Source organism: Serinus canaria, chromosome 2 (genome assembly GCF_022539315.1).
Source record: "Serinus canaria isolate serCan28SL12 chromosome 2, serCan2020, whole genome shotgun sequence".
Lineage (NCBI taxonomy): Eukaryota > Metazoa > Chordata > Aves > Passeriformes > Fringillidae > Serinus > Serinus canaria.
In genome coordinates this window covers 30,209,701-30,235,206 of record NC_066315.1, presented here as the reverse complement: position 1 = coordinate 30,235,206, position 25,506 = coordinate 30,209,701, and the positions used below count along the sequence as shown (strand labels likewise).

At 36.8% G+C, this 25,506-nt stretch overlaps 1 protein-coding gene across 3 annotated transcripts in view; it reads right to left on the bottom strand.

The window, feature by feature from the left end:
• Positions 1-25,506, bottom strand: part of HDAC9 (histone deacetylase 9) — a 270,346-nt gene that overhangs the window by 180,048 nt on the left and 64,792 nt on the right. The window lies entirely within an intron of this gene.

Sequence of the window (25,506 nt, the reverse complement as noted above, 5' to 3'; positions counted from 1 at the left end):
TGTGATTGCAATGTGCACATTTAGAATGCATAATTAAAATTATGCAACAAAGATACAACTGTTTCTACTACAATCTCAGGCTACATTCACATGGCATAGTATGGGGAAGCCTCCTTCTTGCTCTGCTTCTGAACTATGTCAGTGTGATGTCAAGCTTGAGTTGACTCAGCTTCAAGACAGTCTAATACTTTCGATTTGTCAAGCAATTTTGTCAACTCTGAGATTTTACACACAGTTCTCACATCCTCTGCAAATAGCCTTCTCACCAGCAAAACCTTTGTAAAGATGTTTTGAACAAACCCTATACTTGAAGGCACGAAAAATATACTACAAAGTTATTAGCAGTAACAGTTAACACATCAAACATAACAAAGGAAGTGCTCTAAAGAATGAGACTCACCACCACTGCATCAGGTAATTGAATATATCTGATACTTTGAGCAGTGCTTAACTTTATGCAGTTTGGCAGCATAATATGTTAAGAAAAAGCTTTCAGTACTAAATAGATTTTCTTCGTGGTTGAAACCAAACTTTTAAATTATTGTACAACTATTTTTCTTTGTATTTCCTGGTGCACACATATAGTTTTGTAACATTTGTTTCCAAGCTTTGGGGCATTCCATTTTGTTCAACAAATTTTTTTCTCACAAAAGGATTTATTTTTCCTATTCTTTGTACAAGGGAAGTTCTTGGCAGGATTTTCATATTGACAGAGATTCTCTGTTTTAAGGCCTGTAGGACAACAGGGAATTTTGATTCTTCATACTTAAAAACACTGCCTTTGCTGGAAACAAACTGAAAAACCCCAAAGGAATTAATATTGAATCGTCCTGGCTCTCAAGAGATCTCTCTGTGCAATAAGAACAAGACTGTGTAGAAGGTTCATACAAAACAACCATATGTCCCTTCAGTTAACCTAACCAGAGATATTCAGACTAAACTTTGTGTGATCACTTTCTCACACACACTTGGCTGAAACTCCCAAATGAAGCCATAAGATTTAAAAAAAAAAAAAAAAAAAAAGCAAGCATTCAAGTGTGAAATATTCCTAGCTCACATGGACTGCAAAGCATCCTCAAAATAAATGTTTACATGCCAACCCACCTACTTACCTACTGGTATTTGTGCTTAAGCCAAGAAGGCAAGTGAAAAGTTCCTACTGATTTCAGTCATGTATTTTCTGGAAAGCTAAGAGAACAGGAAAGCCTCAGGCCAGAAGGATTAAAGTCAAATACCCAGGGGAAAATTTTCAAGTATTTAATGCCACAAACACCAGTTTCTAGTTAGTTTAGCTCACACCAAAGCAGGGTAAGCTGGACTGCAGATTTACAGATTTATGAATGTACTCCTTAGCCACCAGCATTGCAATAATTAGGATAGAAAAGTTCTCCTGAGTGTTTTAAAAAATGCAGGACTGATGGGTTTTCACAGGCACATCAATACCTTTCTCTACTCCTGTAAAAATTACACGTATAAAACAAATTCCTGAAAACAGACCTAAACTAATGAAATTGAAAGGTTTGGATAATAAAATGTATTTCTGAGAACTATGATGCACACTGCTTTAAAAGATGAACTTGACTGAAGCTTCAGCAATTGATCTGAAAACTATTTAAAGCTAAAAACTGAAATTCAAGCACGGTAAGTATGTAAGTATGGCAGTACATCACAGCACAGTTTTAATCCACAAATAAACAATCTTCTACTGATGAACTACTTCTACTCCTCCTCCTATGACACTGGTTTACCTCAGTGAGTGGAAAATGGTTTTGCCATTCTCAGCAGCCAAAGCTTAAAAGGCAGCTGCAACAGAACCCAGTTGTTTTCATTTGGCTTGACAGATCTGCCCCACCAGCCAGATAAAATTACAAAATCAAGCAATTGCATGTTCGCTTTTATGCGGAGCATTAGAATTTGATATTAGAAACAAAGGTCCAAGCAGGAACAACAAATTAGTTTGATGCTAAGGCTGCACTAATATTTAGTTTCTTCTTCTCCATGGCCTCAGGAAGAAAGTCCTAATTCTGGGCAGATTTTTGGAAGCAATCTGTCACACTCTCACTCTAGTTTTAAAATACAGGAAGAAAAATCATATTATCCAAGCATTATTAATACAACATAACAATGATATAGTTTACTTTTCTTTCATTATTTCAAAGATTCAGATTTTGACATTCTCTTTTTCCTCTATTCTTCCTTTTAGAATTATCTTTAAACAAAGTTTGCAAATGTTTCATTTTACTAATGAATCTGCTTTTTTCTGCTTTTCAAAACTTGCCAGAATTATTATTTTAGTGATCCAAAGTAAATGCTATTCTTTTTTTAAATAATAATCAGATATTCTTTTTTTGTCCAGTCCTTAACCCTCATTTCAAAAAGAATTTAAAATTATTTAAGTAAAAGAATCCTACTATTAAGAAATTAACAAATTATGGAAACTGTCTTTTCGGTCTGGATTTCATGTGAGTGCACAGAATCTTTGTCCTACAAGACTTGACAGAATGATAGTGTAAAAATATTGTATGGGTTTCTGCTCTAAAGCTCCAGCAGTCTGAAGATGAGTAATTTTGACAAGTTATTTTGAAGTGAATGAAAATTATAGCAGTTAGAGACCTGGTTTTCAGGAAAAAAATTGAATAATCTCTTTGAGAAAGTTGAAAATAAAAGTTGACAGCTGTCAGTCTGGTTTGGGGTTTTGGGTTTGGTTTTTTTCAGTTTTCTTAGGTTAGTGAATGATTTTAAGCTATGAAAAATTGTTTCTCCATAATGCAGAAATGAATACAGAAACTTGATGTAGCTCCATGCAAATGAAATATACATACACAGTACAGCACATTCATGTTAATTTGTACCCTTTGATAAAGTACTGAAAATACTGCAGTAAAGCACTGAAAATACTTTGATAAAGTACTGAAAATCTTCTCCAAAACTAAATACCCTACTCAACAGCAGAAACACAATAGGAAAAAACAGACCCAGATAATTTCCCAGTCTTATTTCCTAAACTGAGTTTTTCCTTCTATTCTAATATGCTACCCCCTCAGTTTAGAGATCTCAAAATCCCCTCCTATCTCCCTCCCAAAATTCACAATCCACTTGGTTTTTACCTATTTTCATGCAGACATGTGACTACAACATACATCTATGGCACTCATTAGAGGCAAAGGCACTTTTGGGAGAACTCATTCTTTCTGGAAGTTGCATATCTTTTGACAGCACTGAATGCTTATGAATTATGACTTCTAAATCTAGAAAATAAGTTAAAGAAAATTCTAGTCTGCTTTCTGCTAAAAAAGCATTCAAGCAGATCTGGAACTAAAATGTGATTTATTTTTTTTTTCTAAAAAACAACAGTTTTTAATATAGTACAACACAAATGGAGTCTGTCACATTACAAGTCTCAAGGCACTTCACAATTTTCATCAAAAGCTGACAAAACTCTGTCTAGCTAGATATGACACAGAAAACAGATTTTTCAAATATTATCTTGTGACTTAACAGAGTAGGTGAATTTAAAAAAAGAAAAAAAAAAACAAGTTCAAGAACACATTAGCTGTAGAGACTGAAACTCTTGAATTCAGGGTTAGAATTTGGCAAAGTCTCCCTTCAGGGCAAACAGAATTTACTCATAGACAAATTCATGCTCCAGACCACACACCAATCTGTCTTTTGTTACACAAGCTGACTGCTTCCAGAATAGTGCTAAATCCACATGCTGCATAGAAATAGAGGCTCTAATGAGAGAAACAGTGCACCAAATACATGCAGAAACTAATACAATTTCAATAGCAATACCTCTGTTAAATGTTGGAGACATTTTTTGTACCCGGTCTATACACATGTTCACAACCACTTGCTATATTACCTCTAACAACTAAAATCTAAATTTCTCCAGAGACATCTTTCTGCTTCAACATTTCTTGCAGAACCAGAATACAACCAGCAAAAAATATTTTTTAAAAAAGGCGATATTTTATAATAGGTTCTTTATTATTATTTTGCAAATACTTGGGACGTGGAGGTTGATATAAAAAGTCAACAGTCAGAGAAATTTTAAGGAGAAAAAGTCATTAATCCCAAATGTTCCAAGTTACTTTGTCTCTGCAACACAGAGCCAGTCAATATAAGGCTTGGAGCTGGAAAGGTAAAAACTGCTATCATCCTCCTAACTCCCAAATACTAGGAATATTTACTCTGATATGCAGAGGAGTTTCTTCATTCTTCACACAATGGTTTCATCCTCTGCCAAGCTAGTGCTGGACAAGCTAGTATAAAAATGAAAAAGTCTGTATATCAGAAAATTCATTAGAAGTGGCTGGTTTATGACATATACATAATACTTCTACCAAAACTGGTTTGAGTAGCACTGAACTTAGACATATTTGAGTATTGCACATTGCATCTACTCCTGACAACCCAAATTGTAAACTTTTATTGTCTTTGCTACGCAACTTTCGGTGAAAATTGTTTTCTTACACCTTTGTTATACCATAATGATCACCAGACGCTCCAATTTCAAATGGAAGACCAAACAAGAATAGATTTGCCTTTGAATGTCATTAAGATCTCCTGAGTTATTCACTTGCTTCAGGACATCTACATGGGCTAATGTGCATCACACAAAAACATCTTTGCTACTATTCCTGGGTTTAAGGAAAACTGAGTGCCATAGCCCCAAGATTTTCACACTGTATTGTTACACAGCAACAAATACAGCAGCCTTGCCCTGGCTTGAAAGCAGTAAGAGATGAGGATACAAAACATTGGGATTTCTGTTAAGTTCTGTAATTTCTTACATCAGTCTAGAGCAAGCATCCCAAAGAGAACACAACTCCTCCTTGTCGTGCCAGCGCTGCTGAGATCTGCTGCTCCTAGCACAGTTCTAGTTTGCATACTTAAAATTCATAGTATGGAGTGGTAATAGAAACCTTAAGGTTCTTCCAGATACTTTTTGCAACATAAGTGAGAAGTGTATATATATATATATACACACACACATATACACACAGACATACATATGAAAAGTAGGAATTGTTTTACTTTAGTATCGGATCATATATCTAGTACAAATGGGAAAGCAGTAGACATACCAACTAATTGCATGGCATATAAATGCAATAAATACATCAAATACTTTTATTGAAGAGCAACAGCACATTTATGCCACTTTCAGAATTTTTTTTTACACTAAAGCAATTTTTAATAAATAGAGACATTGACAGCATGGCTATTGCAGCCAACCCTTCCAGATCTGTGCAGTCAGAAGTGCTTAAAGAGCTCACTGTTTGGAAACTTCATTTCTATGCTCACCTAATACCAGGCACAACATCCTGAAACCTTTAGGTGCAGCTGAAATATAAACACCACTGCCAGCACAGGTTTTTAGTCATAGTAGGCTAGGATTAGGCAGAATAGTGGCTGAAGAACTATTACTGTCTCAGCTCTTCAAATGCTGAGTCTAACTTCAATTTGTTTGGGATTTTTTAATCCTACTGTTGGCAAGAAAGCATCTCTTTGTTTAATGATCTCTTTGGTAATTAAAACCAAGTAAGTGTGTTGCAATCCTTAAAGACACTTAAAGTCAGATGCTAAATGCTCTTTTCAACCCAAAACTTGGAGACAAATCATAGCCTCTGAGAAGGTGTAGAGATGCACACACACTAATCTTAGCAGCTGGAAATGTTAAATTCCTCTTTAAAAACTAGGCTAATACCCCTTGAAATTGAAGTGTTTACATATATATCCTACTTTTTGATAAAACCTACATAAAAGGAGCTTCAGAACTCAAAAAATAAATACATTCAGCATTTTCTTCTTGTACTAACAAATTTCTAATTAAAAAACTGCAGTGATTGTTGGGTTTTTTTTAACCATAGGTCAAGGGGGTTTGCCGGTAAATTCACTTTCTTGTGTTCTTTTAAAATAATAAAAGTTTAACAAACTTAAATTATTTGATTTTCACAAATGTCTGTATCTAAAAGACTCAATGACTTTCATTCATTGCTTAAAACAAGTCTTCACCAATCATACATAAAACAGGGGCCAGTATTTTTGTGACAGTTCTAAGAAATTCTGTTTTCAATTATTATTTTTAATAATCTCCAGAATGTTTGGCGAACAAACACCATTTTCAGCCCGATTTTTAGACAACAGGACTTATATTTTGAAGTAAGAACACACAAATAAGGGCATTTACTCTATGCTGCTGCCATTTCAGCTGCAGTATTCAGTTTTTTTGTGCAGTAAGTAAAGATCAGCTCAGGTGGGAAGAAAGAAGTCTCAGTACTTACAAAGCTACATATTTTCTCTTTCCTCTGATTTCCCCATTCAAGTCCATGACCATAAAAATAAAACACCAAAAAAAAAAATCTGGCTTTGGTTTGGGGTTTTTTTGCCAGGTAGCACACTTTGATCCCACACACAGCATCCTGCTGGAATGATTCCAGTCCTTTCAATGTACAGCAGCACTGAGAGAACAGAGCTAGAGTGGAGACTCTCCTTCTCCATATCCAAAAAGGATGTGAGGACAGCACACCTTAGAGCAGAAGGACAGCCAGCTGAAGAGAATTCCTGTCAGATCAAATAAGGGAGACCCAAGAGGACTGGGAAAGGACCAGACGCCTTTAATCAGGCTGGACCACACCCTAGCGCACAGTAACATCACTGCAGCCAAAGGATGGCACCGGAGCAGGGCACTACTCACTCAGGACAACAGCAACACCCAAGTGATCAGGAAAACAAAAAAAAAGACTGCTTTTTTTATTCTTTAGATTATACAGAAAAGTAAGTTATAGCAGGTCATGTGTTCCTGTCACTGACTCCCTGGTCTCCCCATGCACACAGAGGCTGAACCTCAGCCATGCCAAGAACCAGCTCCATTTACTTCCCAACTTTCAAGTCTGCCCTTCAAAAATTCCTCCTTTTCTGGACTTTACTAATCAGATCCCTTCTCCTGGGACTTAGCTAACCTTTTTTTTCATGCAATCCGTGGATTTCAACAGAACATTTGTGAATACTGCATCAAGTATGGGTTGCTGCTGCTACACGGCATGCTCACAGAGCAGCGAGAGCCCAAAGAGTGCTTGGAAAGCTGCCTGGAACCAAACAGCCACTCAGCAAAGGCACAGCTTCAGAAGAAACCATGTTACAAAAGCATAAATGCTGTCTTCATTTCCTAAGTATTACAGGAGCCAGAGTCTGGCCATTATGAAGTAGCTAAATACTCTCATCCAAACCAGGGCAGTACTGAATGACTCTGCTTTGAACACCCACGTGTGGCTCTGAAACAAAATACTACAAAAAAGCATTGGAAGAAAAGTACTGGGAAACGGTTCTGTTACAGATTAAGGAGCTGGTGGCAGGCCTATTTTAGGCTTGGCTGGTTCCTTGCACCTTTTTACTGCAGGTCTCAGCCACTTTTTAAATTAAGAAAATACCTAATTCTGTCTATATATTTAGAATGTGATCAAAGAGAGAGGGAAAAGAGGGAAATGTTTTTCTTTTGTATTAAGAGAAAAGCAATCTGCTTAATGATGGTGTTTGGCTTGGTTTTTTTTTTTGTGTGTGTGTGAGTGTAAAACAGATTTTTAACCCAGGAAAGAATACAGCTTATAAACCAGATGTTGCAAAATATCTTCATTGCTGAAAATTGAGCATGCTGATATTTGAGGAAGTGGTAAGGTGAGAACCTCAATGTCTCAGGAGTCTTTCACAATAATATCACACTTAGCTTTGCACATCTAGCCCAAGGAAAAAAATGCCCTATGAAAGGCTGGTTAACCCACTCCAACTACTACATTGCTAATCAAGACAGTGAAAATGTAATCCTAGTAACCATATGGAAAAACACCAATTTGCATTCTGAACCAAATTAAAATTAACTCCAAAAATATTGATTCTTGGGGGAAAAATTTTAAAAATTTAATGAATTAACTTCTGTAGCAATACTACTTAGGAGAGATGTTTTTCTTTTCAGCAGTTGCAGGTGAAACTGGCCATTTTAAAAGGCTTATTTTAGCACCTTGAAAACAAAGCTGTGAAGCACTAATGAGACAACAATGTGATCTTTGGAAGAGGTATTTACTTAGCAGAGTCTTACACTTCCACCAGCAGGAAGCCCATTCTGACAGCAACAGCAGTTCCACAAATAAGCACCAACTCCTTGCCTCTTTTGACCTAATTTTCACTACATTGTTTAATATAGCTACCATCTGAGAAAAGAAATCTAATGTTCAAAACTATTAACAAAATGTCACAAACACAGTGGGCTTTGCTTCTAGCAATGTTAAGGCAAAAGTTTATGCATCCCCCAGGAATTTTTTTTCCTTACACTTGTATGTTGTACACATTTCTAGGTATCAGTCACAAAAAAAGAAAAATCATAAGTTTTTTCACTCAGAGAAATCTCCAAGATCAACCTTTCAGATTTTTTTAGGTTGCTCACATAGGTCTAAGTTTTTGAATTTGATTTCATTCTCTCTTTTTAAATTATTCTGAGTAAATTATATATATATACACAAAACAAGGAGCATATTGAGTCTTAGTTCCATTTCATTCCAGTATTAGGGAAGTCTGAATGCAGTGTTTTCAAAGATGGTACCTCTAAGTCTTTCCAATTCTTTTATTACCTTAAAATGCTTTTCTAAAAATTGAAACATTTTCTCCCATCTGTCAAAATATTGCCAGCAGAATAAAGCTGGTAGTAATTTGTCAAAATATTTAATTGCAAAAATGATGTTAAAATCAAACCGAACTCCCTGAGCTCCTTAGAACGTGCTGTCAAAGAGATAAAATGTTTTCAGAAGAGTTTCAAAGACTTAGCTATATTCATGATGAAATGTTTAAGCAAAAGACTGATACAAGTAGCAAAATGTATAGACAGTTAAAACTGAGTTCCCATTTTGTGCCTAAAGCTGGTTGACCATCTATAACTTAGATAATGAAAATTACAATAGGGCTTTGTGGAAGCTATATATACTTCTAGACAGACTCCCTCCCTTCACTTACATCTCCCGAGGAAAAGAATGCAAACAAAACAAACAAACAGAAAATAAACAGAAAACCTACCTGACAACAACAGAAAACACTCACAGACGCCAGAGAAAACCCCATGACCAAAACCAAAACAAAAATCCCAGAAAAAAAAACCATAAAAAAACTTATGCTTTAAGATTTTCAACACCTATCCAGTAGGAAATATCAGTTGAATACACTGTTTCATGACTCTACTTTCAGACTCTTGATATACATATTCTACAAACATAAAACTCTTAAAGAATATTAAGGCTACAAAATTCAGCATTTTGAAATTACAAAAGTCTGGATTAGGGCTGCCTTTGACATATTAATTTGCTTGCTGTTCTTATGTGGATTATAGCAAAAATTTTAATTAAGTACTTCTATGCTTCTTAGAATCCTTAGAGAAAGGATGAATGTTACTCACTTAACTAAAAGGTTTTATGCTTTGTTCCCCTTATTCACTGATTAAGGTTCCAAAAGCAGTTTATCAGACATTACCAACATCCTCCTTTGAAAATAATTCACTTCTTCAATGAGCTCCCTAAAATCTTGAAGAAAATCACTTTGAAACCCATTTTACTTTTTCAACATCCCTTCAATATGAGAGAATCCTCCACACTATGGAGAGGAGTGACCACGTTCTATTGCAGAGCAGTTTTCTCCCTTTTGCAGGTAAGTTCCACTAACCCCAGTTTCACCACAATGCTATCCTGTGCCAATATCCATGTCTAACCAGTACCTCCACCAGCTAACAATCTTGATAATCCATCTGGTGTTGCCTCAGTTCCCTATGGATGCTGTGTTGGCATGTCTAGCTAACAGAGCAACTCTCTACCTGCCAGTCTTTCCACTAAAATTTTACTCAGCTGAGGCTACTGCTTCTCCAAATATCAGGTTATTTCAGAAATGGGAAATACTGTCCAATATAAAAAAACCAAAACCCAACCAACCCAACCAAGCAGGTCTTGCGTGGACCTGGGATCCTGCAGGAACTTTTTCACTCCTGTGTAATTCTGCAGGGTTGGGAGTTATTGCATGCCATTTAAATGGGCCTCAAAGAGCCTTTCCTAGAAACAGAAATTTCCCCAATTTGTTTCCTCTATCTTAGAATTGTATAGAAGTCCTGTTTCAGATCTTGAAACATCTATACCTCATCTGAATTCACCTCAGAACTAAACTGGAGAGTGAAATGGTCATTGAAGAACTACTTTTTTTGCTTTGTGGAAGACAAAGAAATCCTCAGCAATCTCTTTAAGTCTGGACTTTTCAAAAGCTTCTTACATGTGTCAAGAAAGGCAGGGTAGATGTGAATGCCATTCCCTGAACCTCCATGCAGAGGGCCATTGCATACAGTATGATTTCCCTTTTAATCTTTTTCTTCTTTTAGAAGCATAATTTTTAAACTTTCCCTGTATTTTTTACTGCTATAGTTACATACTCAGAGCCTCTAACAAGCATCTGTGAAAGTACCTGAAGGGTAAAGAAAAACCTGCCAAGAAAAAAGGTTGGATTCTCAGGTTTGGCTTTGAGAAACACTACTGAGAAGAAATTCTCTCTCTAATTGCGCTATCAAAAAAAGCTCCTGGATGATACAACTTACACATTACCCTTTTTCAGAAATACATCTAATGGTGCATATCTCCACATGCACTGCTCCACACAATCCCTGTGCCAGGGGAATGGATTAGTGGGTTTTCTTTCACATTTGAGGGCGTGGTGGAAGGAGGGTAATTAAGAAAGCCAAAACAAGGCTGAGGTTATTCATTCCAAACAGGCACTCTGAGAACTGCAGCTTGTACATGCCCAACAATGCTTTCATTTTCAGTAGCTGTAGGACTAAAGAATCTGTATCACACTCTGGAAGGTCCACAGAAACAGGTTTTTGACCCTCAAGCTATGGAAGCTGTCACTTAGATGAGCCTTTTCCCAGTATTTCACTATTGCAGTACAAAAAATGACAAGGATTTCTGCTACTGACGCATAACTTATCTAATATAGCAGATTTTGAAGAAGCATAATAAAGCTAATCTGTTTTTGCAACTTACAACAAATACTGTTTTTTCTGTTAAACTTATTAATTCTTACACATTAACTTCCGTGAATAATATTTGAGGGAAGAAGAGGAATGGGAAGCAGAACTGACTGAATCAAGAAGCTCAATTTCCCTGAAAGCAGACAGATTTTTAAGCTCTAGGAAAAGCTGCTTATAGCTATGTATTTCATTTTTAAAAAAGCAAAAAAAAAAATCATCTAGCAGGACTAAAACAACATACAGAACATCATGTTCATTTTTTCAGCTATATTAAGAAAAAACCCACTTTATATAGCTATTTATATGTTTTTCTAAATACTATGTATTGCACTGTTCTCAAAAGGGAGATATCTGAGCAGCAAACTGCCTAGGGCAGCCTAAGAGGTTGCTGGCCTCCCTTGCTGCAATGGCACACTTGCTGGCTCCTCTTCCAACTTTTCCACCAAGATCTCCAGGTCCTTTTCTGCAAAGCTGCTTTCCAGCCAGTTGGCCCCCTGTCAGAATTGGTACATGTGGTTATTCCCACAAAGCTGATATTCAACCAAGAGAAATGTTGGTGAATTTGGTGAACCAATTCCTGTTGGTGCATCTCTCCAACCTGCCAAGGGCCTTAAGAAGCTGCTAAGCAGTTATCAGCCCCTAATCAGCCCCCTGATTAGTTACTGGCCTCCCACTGGACCATGGGCTGCAGTTCACAAAACCTTTGGGGCTGGCAGCTCAACCTGTTAATAGTCCACCTCCCTGGTCACTTAGCTACTCATACTTCATCCATGGGAATGTTATAGGAGACTGGGCTGCAAAGCTTTCTGCAGTATGGAACATACAACACCCACCCCTCTCCCATGCAGAAGATTATGAGATTGGTGAAGCATGATTCTCTTTTCCAAGTCCACACTGACTATTCCCAACTACCTTATTGTTGTCTTAGATAGCAAAGGTTCTATCATCACCATTATAGTACGAGGATTTCATATTATCAGAGCTTCATACCTTCTTGATGTTGCTCACAGGCAGCTCCTCTACACACTGACTTCTCCCGGTCCTCGCAGTAATCTGATTCTCCTCACGCCTCTTTCCTTACTCTTATATAGCACTAGTTCTTATTGGTTACAGGTGTGGCCTGTTAAGATCAGGCCCACCTCCAATCTTCAGCAACTGACCCAGCTGCAACTCATTGGGGGACAAGATCACCCTCTACAATTCCCCCTTTTTCTTTTAACCACAGAGTCGCAGCATTTCCAGAAGTACATATTCAAATAAATTAACATTATTACATATCTGTATATTTCATTTAGAATTAAGAGTTCTACAAATGTTCAAAACAGCATGTTACAGCACAGACATATATATATTTCTCTAAATATTAGTTCAGTTCTACAGCTTTTCCCAATTTACAAAAGCACTTATCGTCAAGGTCTTTTACACTCATATTTAGCAAACACCAAATGCTGTAATTATTATATTTTGACAATAGTTTAGTGTTCAAGTCCAGTTTCCCCCAAATCCATGGGGTTATTTGGTCAAATCCAGTTTCCCCCAAATCCACGGGGTTATTTGGTCAAATCCAGTTCTCCCGAATCCAGGGGGCATCCCAAATCCATGGGGCAATAGAGTTTAGTCCCGAATCCACAGGGCATCCCAAATCCATGGGGCAATAGAGTTTAGTCCCGAATCACGTCGGGGTCACCATTTGTTGTCTTAGATAGCAAAGGTTCTATCATAATCATAGTGCCAGAATTTCATATTATCAGAGCATCATACCTTCTTGATGTTGCTCACAGGCAGCTCCTCTACACACTGACTTCTCCAGGTCCTCGCAGTAATCTGACTCTCCTCACTCCTCCTTCCTTACTCTTATATAGCACTAGTTCTTATTGGTTACAGGTGTGGCCTGTTAAGATCAGGCCCACCTCCAATCTTCAGCAACTGACCCAGCTGCAACTCATTGGGGGACAAGATCACCCTCTACACCTTATTTTCCCTCACATGTCAGGAAGTGATTTCCTCTGTTGTTTGGTCCCTCAATCTTACAGGAATAAAGTTGTCTTCTTCTTGCCCTTCATGAAGGCAGGAATGACATTTCTTTTCTTTCTCCCAAATACCACACTCTTTCAAGGATAATCAAGATTGGCCTTCACAAAGACATTGGTCAGCTCCCTGAACATACATGGGTGCACCCCACCAGCTCTGACAGACTTCTCTAAGTCCAGTTTTTGTGCCTCAATCTTCTTCTACTGAGGATCGGTAGGATCAGTCTTCTGTAATCCAGACAGGTCTCATGCACCTGAGTCCTGAAGGTCAGCAAAGAAGATAGGATGGAGAAGATATTGAACATCTCAGCATGCTCCATGTTCCCTCCACCAAATCCCCTGTGCCAATCAGAAGTAGGTTGCCATTTTCAGCAGTCTCTCTTTTGTGGCTGATACACCTGCAGAAGCACTTCTCATCACTCTTGTTCCTTACATCCCTTGCCAGATTAAACTCCAAGTGAGCTTTGGCTTTGCAAAGCTTGTATCTCCCTTTTCCTCCAGAATCCCCTGTCCCTGTTTAGATTTCCCTTATGCTTCTCTTTAATGTCAGATTTCTGCTAGGACCTTTTTGTTTATCCGTGTGGGCCTCCCAGCAGTTTTGCTTGACTTTCTACACATCAGGATGGAGCTTGCATAGGGAGATCCTTGAGAAATCAACCAGCACTTCCTGATGCCTCTCCTCTCCAGGCCCTTCTCTATTCTATTGTTGCACAGCTTGGTAACAGGGCTGAGCCTGTGTGCACAGCCAGTGCACTCAAGTCCTTAATTCCCTGGGTGGCCCAGGATCTCCCCAGGGAGTTCTCTACAGGGATGAAATAAAAGGACCTATTTACAACTCTAGCTGCAAATATGTATTTTGACTAATTGCCAAAGGAGCTTGCCATGTGGGAATTTTGGATGGCTCAAATGATTCCCCCAGGCAGGTCCTGCTGTGTCTTGATAAACTCATCTGTTTCAGTGCTGATTATCATCCTGAATGGAATCTCTAACCACTTCAGAGATGCAGTTTCTGCAGCAGAATTAGCCAAACTGCACACAGATAAGATGTTTGCAAACAGACAGTAACCTGTTCCTCTGGGTGTAGAAACAGTCACAAACAATATTTTGTTGAGACTTCATAGGACGTGATTTGTACATAGTTTAAGATACTCTCTAGCAATGCCCACACATGTGCCAGTGAGATCACACAAGAGCATGAGTCAGCTGGGTTGCAAAATTCAGCAGAACCGTGGTTTGGGGAGTCTCATGCAATCCAGCTGAAAACACTGTTGCAAGAACCCACCATTCAGACCAGCACCTGACTGCTTAGTTCAGGAGAGCTAATTGTTGTGGAAGTCTGTGTAGCATTCTTTTATTATGGGACACTACCAAATCATATCTGTTTCTTTTCATTGTGGGAATCCATGACTTGAAAAACCATCCTCAATCACAAATCCTTCATAATTATATTATTTCTGTTTATTTAACATTACCAAGACTTTGTAGGTACCTGTAATGCCAACAAATCAACTGAAATAAAGCCTCTTTATTTAGAAACTGCTACTGTGTCAGTAAGCCACAAAAAAAAAAAAAAAAGTGATCATAATTTGCATCCATAATGAATTAATTACATACCTACTTTTAAAGTAACATTTCTTTCTGTGTTGTACATTTATACAACTACACTATTATGTTGATGTGGAAATTAAGACAAGCATACAAAATACTTTAGGCATACACCTAAAAAGCATGCACTTAAGTACCAAAAATATCATTTTTCAATGAGAGAACATAAGCAGATTACTGCCTTTGATAAAAAACCCCAAAGATAGCCACCAATATGGCATTTGTGTTGAGACAGGACTAATTACTTGATATGTGACAACCTGAAGAAAATAGGTAAGAGAAACACTGCAATTATTACACAAAGATATACTTTAAAATACATAGTTCTGCATACAATGCCATTTCTTTTATGAGTGCATCTTTTCATTCTTTTCTCTACTCATGATAATGCTGACACACCAAAAAAATTGTGTAACAAATAATTCTGTAAACATTCCCATGTATTTTTAAATGGTAGCAGCATACACATAGGTTTCAGATTTCAACATGGGTTGCTAAAGGTAGGCATTTAAAATTTCCCAGTTAGTGTATTTCACTTTTAGTAAGTTATTGAAAAGCCCTCCATAAAAGTTTAGGTCTCCATTTTTGAAAAATATCTGAGTAGTAACTTAGCTTACAAAATAATTCAGGAACATCTTACTGTAGCAATCTATCTTGATATTCTTAGTATATTACTTGAAATAATTATTTGGTACCAATCTAACATTTCGTTCACAAATCTGAATTTAAAAGAAATTAAAGCCAATAAAAAAAACTATGCAAAAAAAGGCAAACCAGCTACATTGTGAGGTACTGAAGAGTAAAAATGGCTGTTCACACACTCTGAATCCAGAGATGCACAAATTTAATACAAGCAGTATAAAGAATATTTGTGTAAATTCCAATTCTTTAACCTTCTTCCACTGCTTTCATTATCTTGTGCTATAAAACCCAAATAGATAAAAAAATTAGTGGTTTGGACAGCATTCAGATGATTCTTATAATATTTTAACCCTTTTTTCAGTTGTGCAAATTGCTTTATGAAATTACAACTCTGGATACTGAAATGACATTACAATAAATAATTATGGAATGTCTGTGCCTTTTTTTTTTTACATCCCTGCAGTATCTGCATGGATCCACATTTAGAAAAACCTCTACCTAACACGTGAAAACAAAAATTTTCTAATAAAGCCTAACGTTTAGACATTTATTGCTGAACATGATTTTACAAGAGAACAGAATTAATTAGGTAGTCCTTCAGATGTACTTCAAGACCTGAACACCAGTTTACTCATTCCAATGCTGTTGGCATGGGCTCGGTTATTCTATTAAGGAAAATGCAGTTTTACTAAACGACACATTATTTTGACATATAGTCAAAGCCAGGAAAATCCAGGAAGTAGTGACATTGTTCAGAATATTTTTGTAATATAAACATGAAGCAAGAAATACTATTTCAAATTCTTTGACATTGTGCTCATTAACTTCTCCAAACCAGATAAGACTTTTGTTGCTTACTGGCGGGTTTATGAACAAATGACAAACACTTACAACATCAATTCCTGTTAAATGCAATTAAACTGAGGAAGAAAACATAAGTAGTTATGACCAAAATGGCATTTTCAAGTATGGTAAAATGATTAGGGCAAAGTGAAATGACAGAAAGGCCCCATAAGAAAGAGTGTTCCCTAATTTATCATTAGAATGACAGAATTTGTAATATTAATCTGGGATTCAGAGCAGACAAACACAATGCAGAAAAATATTTGTTAAACACAGATGTCATTTATCAAGATGCATAAATAACTGTAATCCAGTATTGCATTCCTTATCCACTTTAACACATGAAGGGAATAAAAGAGAAAGACACAAAAACTAAAAATAAAAACCCTTCTGTGCAGGCTGCTACTCCTTTGGTGTGACTAAGACTGTTCTCCCAAGCAGTAGTAATATGCATTCCAAACATCTGCCATCTGACTGATCACAGTAGTGCAAGAAGCAACTTTGAGGGAAAATTACCAAATATATCTGTGTATGATTGTTATCAACCAGCTTTAAAAATCTGGAAGATGGGTACTCTTAGAAACACAGAAACATGATCTAGAAACTTCCTTTACCACACACAAACAGACAGCTAGACCAAGAAGAACAAATAAATCAACCTACAATTTTCTGACCCAATGATAAAAACATCAGCTCTATACAACACTGAAAATACTTTTTAATGCTAAAAATTATAATTAATGTCTCATTTAAAAGTTACTTATTACTAAAATAATTATGGAAAAAAAATGTTTGCAGGCACCACACTGAATAGGCAAGAAAATATAATTAAGTTGTTGCTGCAGAGAAAAGAGACTTCAGTGGCAGGACACAAACTCAAGACCTGCAGGTGCCCAGGGTTCTCCCCCAATTTAACACAGAGAGCAATGCACAGGGCTGCCCAAAACATGTTATTCATTCAAAACTGGTACTCATGATTCAGGGAAAACTGGGAACCATGGCTCTGAACAGACCAAGGACTGAAGGGGCAGCATTTTATTTTACATCATTGGCTTTGACTTATTCAATTTTGCCAAGCCTTCACTCTGGCTTTGGTTTCAAGCACGTTCACTCTTTACTACACCTACACCACATTGTTATAAGTACAGCTGGCAGCTGAATTCTGAAAGGGGTTGAGCAGAATCCCACACCATTAAAAATTATTTTGCACTTTTGTAGCTTCATAAGCCTCTGAAGCTACAAAGGTTACTTTAAATTACAAAAGGAACCATCAAGTATTTATTACATAAAACTTTATGACTCTTTAAATGATCTGCTCATTAACGGGGATTTATCCAGTCTCATCTCAGGAAAATTCTGGTGGCAATAGTCAGATTCTCATCCACCAATGCCCATTTGTTAACCTCAGCTGAAGCAGCAAAGCAGTGCAGAAGATACATTTTTTTCAGATTTTTTTTTTGATCATTAGTTATTCCTCTTGTCAGCCCTGGAATTCAAGGAAAGAAATGTAATAACTGCCCATGTCTGGTGCTGAAATTTATTTCCAGGGAAGCAGCTATTGAATACTTGGAATGAGAAAAATTTAGGAATTCCCTCAGTTCCCAGATGAATGCACACTATCTCATTAACAAATGCTCCACATTATGGGAAATAGGTAAAAGAAGGAATGGGAAGTGTGGAGTCTTTTCCAAACTATCATGCTCCCACTTCAGTCTAGATGGAAGCCTACAGCCAATTTGTGTTCTGTTTGCCCACAGGATTTTCCTAACTAGGACCATAACCCACAGTCATGGTCACCTTTGCCTTTTAGGGACACAGTTATTTAGGCCCTGCTAACTACAAAGTGCTTTATAGAACTCAGAAAATAAAGGAAAGAAAAAAAGAAAATCCAAAAGCCTAATTTTGTAATAAACTTTTTAGGCTCTTTCTGTGCCACCTGACTTCAAAGAGAGGGATTCTTTTTAATCAGCCACGGAAGAAAAGAATTTGTATGCAAACAGAATTAAGCTATCAGTAAAGCACTGAATCCACAGTTGAACGTGGATTCATTAAACAGAGCTGCATCTGAGGACTAAATTAGGCATAGGGAATAGATGGGAGAAAAAAAATCTATATCTTAAAATGTGATAGGGTCCATTTACTAGATGAGATTACTTTTCTCTACAATACATTACCCAAAGGCACTTCCAAAACTGAGGGAGTATATTACATGGTGCTAATCAGAACTTTTTTTCCTAAGTAGGTCAAATGTTGAAAGAAAATCTTGAAATCTTATGCACTGTTAAAAAAAAAAAATCTCCCAAAAGCAGTACAGCCAAGGTGCTAATCACTTTCTAAAATATAAAAACCTGCTGCATAAACATTAAATGTAGCACTTTAAAATGCACAGTCATACACCTGAGGCTGTTCTTTTACTGTCATTTTGATTTAGTCTGTAATAACCAAATGTATTTTAATTAGAAAAATGCTTTATTTGCATATGTAGTTGTTTAATTTCATAAAGATTGACTTGTTTAATTCTTTTTTCCAGAAATCAAAACATCCCCAGTTCCAAATGGTCAGGCATATTTAGACTTCAGATTTTGTTCTTTGTTTAGAAGAACATTAATAAGAAAAAACAAGGATTGCTTGTTTTTTCTGGTTTTATTTACAACAGGTATATTACACCTTTGAATGGATTTGATGGAGAAAGAGGCATCATGGGGAAAGACAGTGAAGGAATTAGCAAAACAAAAGGAGAAAGAGCTTTGCTGCCAAACTGCAGCACAGACAATTCTGACTCAGGTTCCAGCAAACACCAGTTACACACTGTTCTGTATGTCCTGTACATAACTTTGCAAATTCCCAAATTAAGAATCTCCTTGGTAGAGTGCGCTTCCTGGCCGTTGTTCTAAAGCCTAACTGATGATTATCCATTATTATCTTCATGCCTTCTTTCAAAATTCAGAATCAAAGAACAAATGTGGATGGGTACAGAAGAGAGGTGTTGCCATGGATTTAAATGGGAACACCATTAACCTCTCTGAAGACATATGCAATGAATCTCTACGTGCCTCCTGGGCTAACAGATAGGGGTTTAACTGCAATTAGGACACCATGGAACCCTTGCTGCTAAGAAATAAGCTCAATTAGCTTGGGCATAGTACCAACACAGCTTTCTGTAATCTCAGGATGCAGCAAGAATCATCTACCAGCTGTTTGCAACATGGAAACAGTAAACTAGCATCTGTCCAAAAAGGACATACTGATTTACTGATGTTAGAGCTATAAAATCAGAATTAGGATTATAAATCTTGCTGAATGGGGAATGATGAATGGAAGCAGCAGAATCAAATTGGAAAAGAGACAAAATATGTAAAAGGATGACTTGTTAAAACAGGATGGGTGGTTAATTTCCTGGGGAGTGCAGGACTATATTTTGGTATTAAAAATGGGGCCAAAGTATCTCCTAAACCAGGTGAGATTTAGAAAGACCCAAGAGGAATTTGCACATTTACCACCAAAAAAAAAAAAAAAAAAAAGGCAATTTAGCAATGTGCTATAGCCAAACTGTGCTTCAGCAAGAGCTTAACATAAATGAAAGATATTTTTTACTCTGTGCATGAGTTTGGAGGGATTTTCTTGGTCTATAATTTAGAAAGATAGCTCTATTATTTGAGAAGGGTTTCAGGGTTTTGGGGTTTTGTTTCCAAGAATAGACAAAAATTCTGGACAGGAAAATAGCATGTCAAATAAGATGTGTCTTCTGGAAAATGCAGTAGAATACCACATTTTCATGCATATATGCCGTGTCTCTGTTAATGTAATTACCAACAAATCAGTGAACAGATAAGCAAGATCCTCATAAAGTCACATAAAACTAAAGACAGAGTCTAGAATGCTATCTTGCAGAAGGAAAAAATTATTGCAGAGAAGAGTACTTGAAGGAAGAGGGTTCTTTGAAAAGAAGAGCATCCTACCTCCACAAACAACTCAACATTATTGTCCAAGTGAAGGTTTGCTTTATATTCTTCACATTCATAACCTGCAATCTATACCTGACTATAGGCTATGTGTATGAGCCACACAGCAATCATAAAAAATGTTATTTTTAAGCCCAAGTTAAAGTCTGGAATGGTTCCTTATTTCCCCCTCAAGTTAATTTATTTTGAGGTAATTCAAGGCACCAAACATGGTTTTGTAAAATAGTATGTAGTCCTCCATTTGTTCTGGTCTACAAGTATGTATTCAAGCAAGAAAAATAACCTAAGTTAATTAGCAAATAACTAACTTAAGGGAGAACAGTCTTCAGCAGACATACTCAAAGCTTTGCCATACCTTCATGGAAAATAAAGCAGCTCTCCTAATTCAATCTTCACACTAAGTATTCTTAGTAGACATGCGTGACATTAGAGAGAGAAGGTTTTGAGTATAAACCATAAATATTCATTAAGGAGCTACTGCATGGCCTTTTCAGAAAAATACATGTCTGAGAAAAGATTATATTCTTTAGAACTTTTGCCAATTTATTATTAAACAGCATTCAACTGTCTGTAACATTTCTAAATGCAGCAATTCTGAGTGAGTGAGTACATGAAAGGATAAATCTGGTTCACACAGTCTAAAATCTTCTTCACAGTCTGGGAAAACACTACAACAGGGAAAAAATTCATAAGAAAAAAAATCTTCATCTGTCAGTCAAAGATTCTCCTGGCATAACTTCAAAACTTTACTCCCACTTTGCTATACATTTTGATATAAAAGTTCATCCTTTCAAATCATCATGTTAGACTCAGCTAACAATCTTGCTAGAATATCTGCAAACAGAAATCTGTAAAAGAGTAGAAAATGGTTGTGATCTCCCAAACGTTTTTATGACCTCACACTTTTAAAATTCAGTGTTTTGTTTATTCCTAAATACTCTGTTCATCTGCCTAAGATAGTTTGCTTGAGCACCTCTTTTCTTCACCCCTCTCCCTATAAAGACAGATAAGAAAGAACCTGGAATCATATTACCAACCATGAAATGAATAATGCTGTTCACATTTTTTCCATGAATTGTACTGTTTACTCCCAAATTTTGTTCAGTATTTTCTTCTGTATGGAAATGATGTATTAATTCCTGTAATTTTGTGTCTTATTTTTTTAAAATGCATATAATTTGCAAATAGATCCTAGGTGAAAGAAGGAATTCTCCCAAGACCATTTCTTAAATAAATGGCAGCAATAACAGACTTTTACACAACAAAGATTTAGCAAATAATAAGAAATTAATGAAAATCTACAATCACTTGGATTATAAATTACAGAATTAGCAGCAGGATTGTTTTCATTTACAAAGCCAAAAGTAATTATAAATAATGAAATAAGAGAGCTCTAGTAACAGCCTTGGTAAGAGTATCAAATTAGCAAGCTGAGAATAATTTGAAAAATGTAACAACACTAAAGAGCCATCGGAGTGATGATAATTGGCAGCATCTGCTATTTCACTGCAACAGTACATCAAATCAGCTGCAAATATAGGGCTTTTTAAGCTTTCTCACAGAGTTGTACACTCTCCTGCCTCCTCTGCTTTCAAACACTGATGTGCAATAATCATGCTTTCTGCAAGAATATTTGATGAAAAAATGAGGATTAAAAATTATTACTAATATTTATGACACAATAGGTGGTACTTTAAACAGAAACTCAAAAATAGGACAAATGTTTCCCAGCCTCTATTAAAGCATTCTCAAGTTGTTACTTGACAATTTCAGCTCTGTTCCTACAGAATTCCTGTATAGCCTTCAAACTAATTTTATTCCATTTCATCTTCCACCAACACTGGGTAGACAATTAGATTTTTAAAAAACTAATCATACTATTCAGTGAATTGTATTATTCAAAATTCTCCATTAACTCTTGAAACTTACACTGTCAGAATGATGCTGCCATTATCTGAGATACAGAGGGCACAATTTAGAAGGTTCAGAGAAGCTTTAAAATGCTACTATTTCCTACAAGCTACAAGCCCTTTGAATCTCTCTATTTTGGGCCTCATAACCATAATAGTTGTTTTGGATTAAAAAATAAGATCTGGGAACCATCAAACCCCACCATTCCTCTAAAATCAACTGAAGTTTCATTTCCTATAAGCGCCCAGACACCAAAGGCAGGAGTGCACCATGGAAATGATTTCAAATTCCAATTGCTGCCCACGTGTCCTTTGCTCTCCACAGCAACTAGAGAAGAGGACAAATGCAGGCTGGACCTTGCAAGTGCCCATGATGGGCAGGGAGGCTACAGACAGACGAAAGGAAGGAATGTGCAACTGCCACGGACACATTCCAATGGAGCTGCTAAGTCTCTTCTCCTATAAACTGTGAAATCTGAGACAGCTTCATGTCTTCCACATGCCTCCAGAAACAACTACACAGATAGTGCAATACCAAAGACTCCCTCAATCATTCCTCCTTCTGACCTTCTCTTTCCTATAGAAGTATTATGGGATCAGATCTTAAAAGCATTATCCACAATATCCAGCATATAGATACTTCACCATATACTAGGTATGCTGACTTGCACTGCATTTAATGTAGCTGGAAACTTCATTGAGCACTAGGTGTTTTCTAGTCAGAAGCTTGATTTTAAAGCCTGACCTGCCTTTTTGCAACATTATTCCTTTTGCCTATGTTGTGGATACTGGAACAGTACTGTTTTAACTAGAAAAATGTATCTGGGAAGAGGTGGGGGTGTGCAGCAACCTTTTCCATAACATTAACACCACATAGCACAGAAATGACACAGGGAAAGTTTCTCTGGAATTATTTTAGATTTGCTGGCACACCCTTTGACTTACAACAAACTGCAAGAGAAAAAAAAATTTGAACTAAAGGAGGAAAACTGTCTAAGAGAAAGCTGTACTTGAAAACAGATTTCAAAAAAGGGGAGTTCTTGACTTGAAAGGATTCCTCTACCCCAGTATTCAGGATCCAATGAAGCTCATTAATTTCACTGATAGTCTGTTGAACAGTTAATTATATGAACAACAAGTCTACACTTGTTATGACTCTTAACACCACAGATTTTGGAATGAACAAAAGAACAACTGCTTTGAGATTAAATACTGGATTGGGAACATTGATTTGAAACACTGGACAGAATTAGGATCCCTGAGGTTAGGCTCTGGTAACACATATAATTACATGATGGCTTCTTCTAAGACCAAAAATAGATGGTCTCAAGAATAGCACTAAGCACATTTCAGCACTAGAGAGAAAAGGAAAAAGAAGTTATAACCCAATACCTTAAAAATTCAGCAACAGATTCCTCACACTGATTGACTAAAATGTAATTTTTCTAATCACTTCTTACCTCCCATTTTGCAACAAACTGGGTACTAACATTTAAAAAATTTTCCTCTGCACACAGAAGAGCTAAGAAGATATTTTTAGCCTGGTTTCCTAAGGAAATGAAACTTATCCGTTAGGCCCTCATCACAATACCTTCTGAATTCATGGAGTGATTTCTGCCAGGTCTGACAGGGTGTGAAACATATTAGATTCCCAAAAATGGCAGCTGGGAGAGGAAAGGGAATGTCAGTAGTGCTCCCACTGTGGAGCTGCCTTTGCCAGCCATCAGGGAGAGCACAGGGAAGATCCTCCCTGCCCTCTCTGAGACCAGGCTGCTGCAGTTGTGCTGCTCAAGGGTCCAAGTGGAGTGGGAAGGGACAGGACTGGTTTTGTCTGATTGTCTTGCTTCCTTTAATGACAGCTGGGATGATCAGATATTTTCATGATTCCTGTTCAGCTGGAAGTGAATGTAGCACTGACCAAATGCCTCACTAAAATGTATCTTCTTACAGGTCCACCAAGGTTTTTAAGAACTGTGTAAATTTGCTGAGGATCCAGCAGCAGGCATTGCAATGCAGTGAAGGCTGAAGCAAGAGGTGAAATGTGTTAATGACTTGAATGATGGAAATATTTGAAAAACTGCAAGGGGATCTCCTGTAGCTGGAGAACCAGGTAAAAGAATAACAATAATAACAAAATTTGGCAAACAGAAGCAGAGGACAATATCAAGCATTAAGATGTCTACAAAACAAGCTTGCTTTGTCACCAAGTAAGACAAAATTACTTGCTAATTATACTCATGTTGCTCAGATATGGGATGTGGATGGCCCCAAAAAGCAACACTTCCTTCAGCTATTACTGCTCTAACATTTTTTTCTACTGTTAGGCTTAACATTCAGCAAGTTCTGTAAGGAGAAAAAGAAGTTTTCTTTGATGGCTGTTAAAAGGCATCAGCATTAAAGGTAAGTTAAGTTATGTGGAAGTCTTTTCATCACAGCACAGCCATATCTTAGAGCACAAGTGGCTGGCAGCCACAAGGTCACTCCCAGCTAAATGATACACAGTTCAGCATGCTTTCTTCTGTGAGATTCATATGGAATTACTTGTAATGTTTTTCAGTGTGAGATTATAAATAAAACTATAATTTCAAATCCTCACTTTTTGTTAACCTCATGAAACTTCTCAAACATTTGTCTTAATGTTTTTTTCTTTTTAAGGTAAATATCCAAATATGAAAAGAATACATAGAAGCCACTCTATAATGCATGCTGTAGAAACTATAGAGTGCTAATGTGGATAGACATCTTGCAATAAAATAAAATATATTAGTTAAGAACCCAAGATATATTGACAACTTTTTTTCTGCCTTCCCTAGGAAAAACACCCATTACTGGGTTTTTTGGGCTTTTTTTTGCCTGCTTGCTTGGCCTTGAGCTTCTATTGCTAGGAAAATCATTGTTGAAAAGCTCCTAATCCATTTCAACTAAAACTATCAAGTAAAAAATATAGTGACAACAGAAGTTAGGTCATCCCACTGAATGACTGCAATAAAACAGATTCTGAACTGATGTGCCCTTCCCTAGTCCTGGGGTATATTTAGCCACATCAGACACATGATCAGTATGACAAAAATAAGTAGCTGTAGCAAGTAAAACCCCTGTTACAACTTTTGGCTACTAAGAACCCAATCTAATTCCCATTCAGAGCAGTAAATACAGGCCAGAACCTTCCACTGCATGCTGCCAAGACATCAGGCTTGAACTTATTACAGACTTCATGGCTGATTGACAGTTTTTGAGCACAACAATCACAAACCAAGCTTATTTTAGCCTTGACTTTACATCTCCACTGTCAGATATCCTAACTTCAGGCTGTTTAGTGCATTTAAAAGTGGAACTATGCCATACTAAAACATATTTACTTGTTTATTTAGCCTATTATTTAGGACTTTAAAGTTTATTAATTATTACTACCAGAACCTGTAACAGAAACCATCAAAGACGAATCTTCCAAATAGCAACCAACA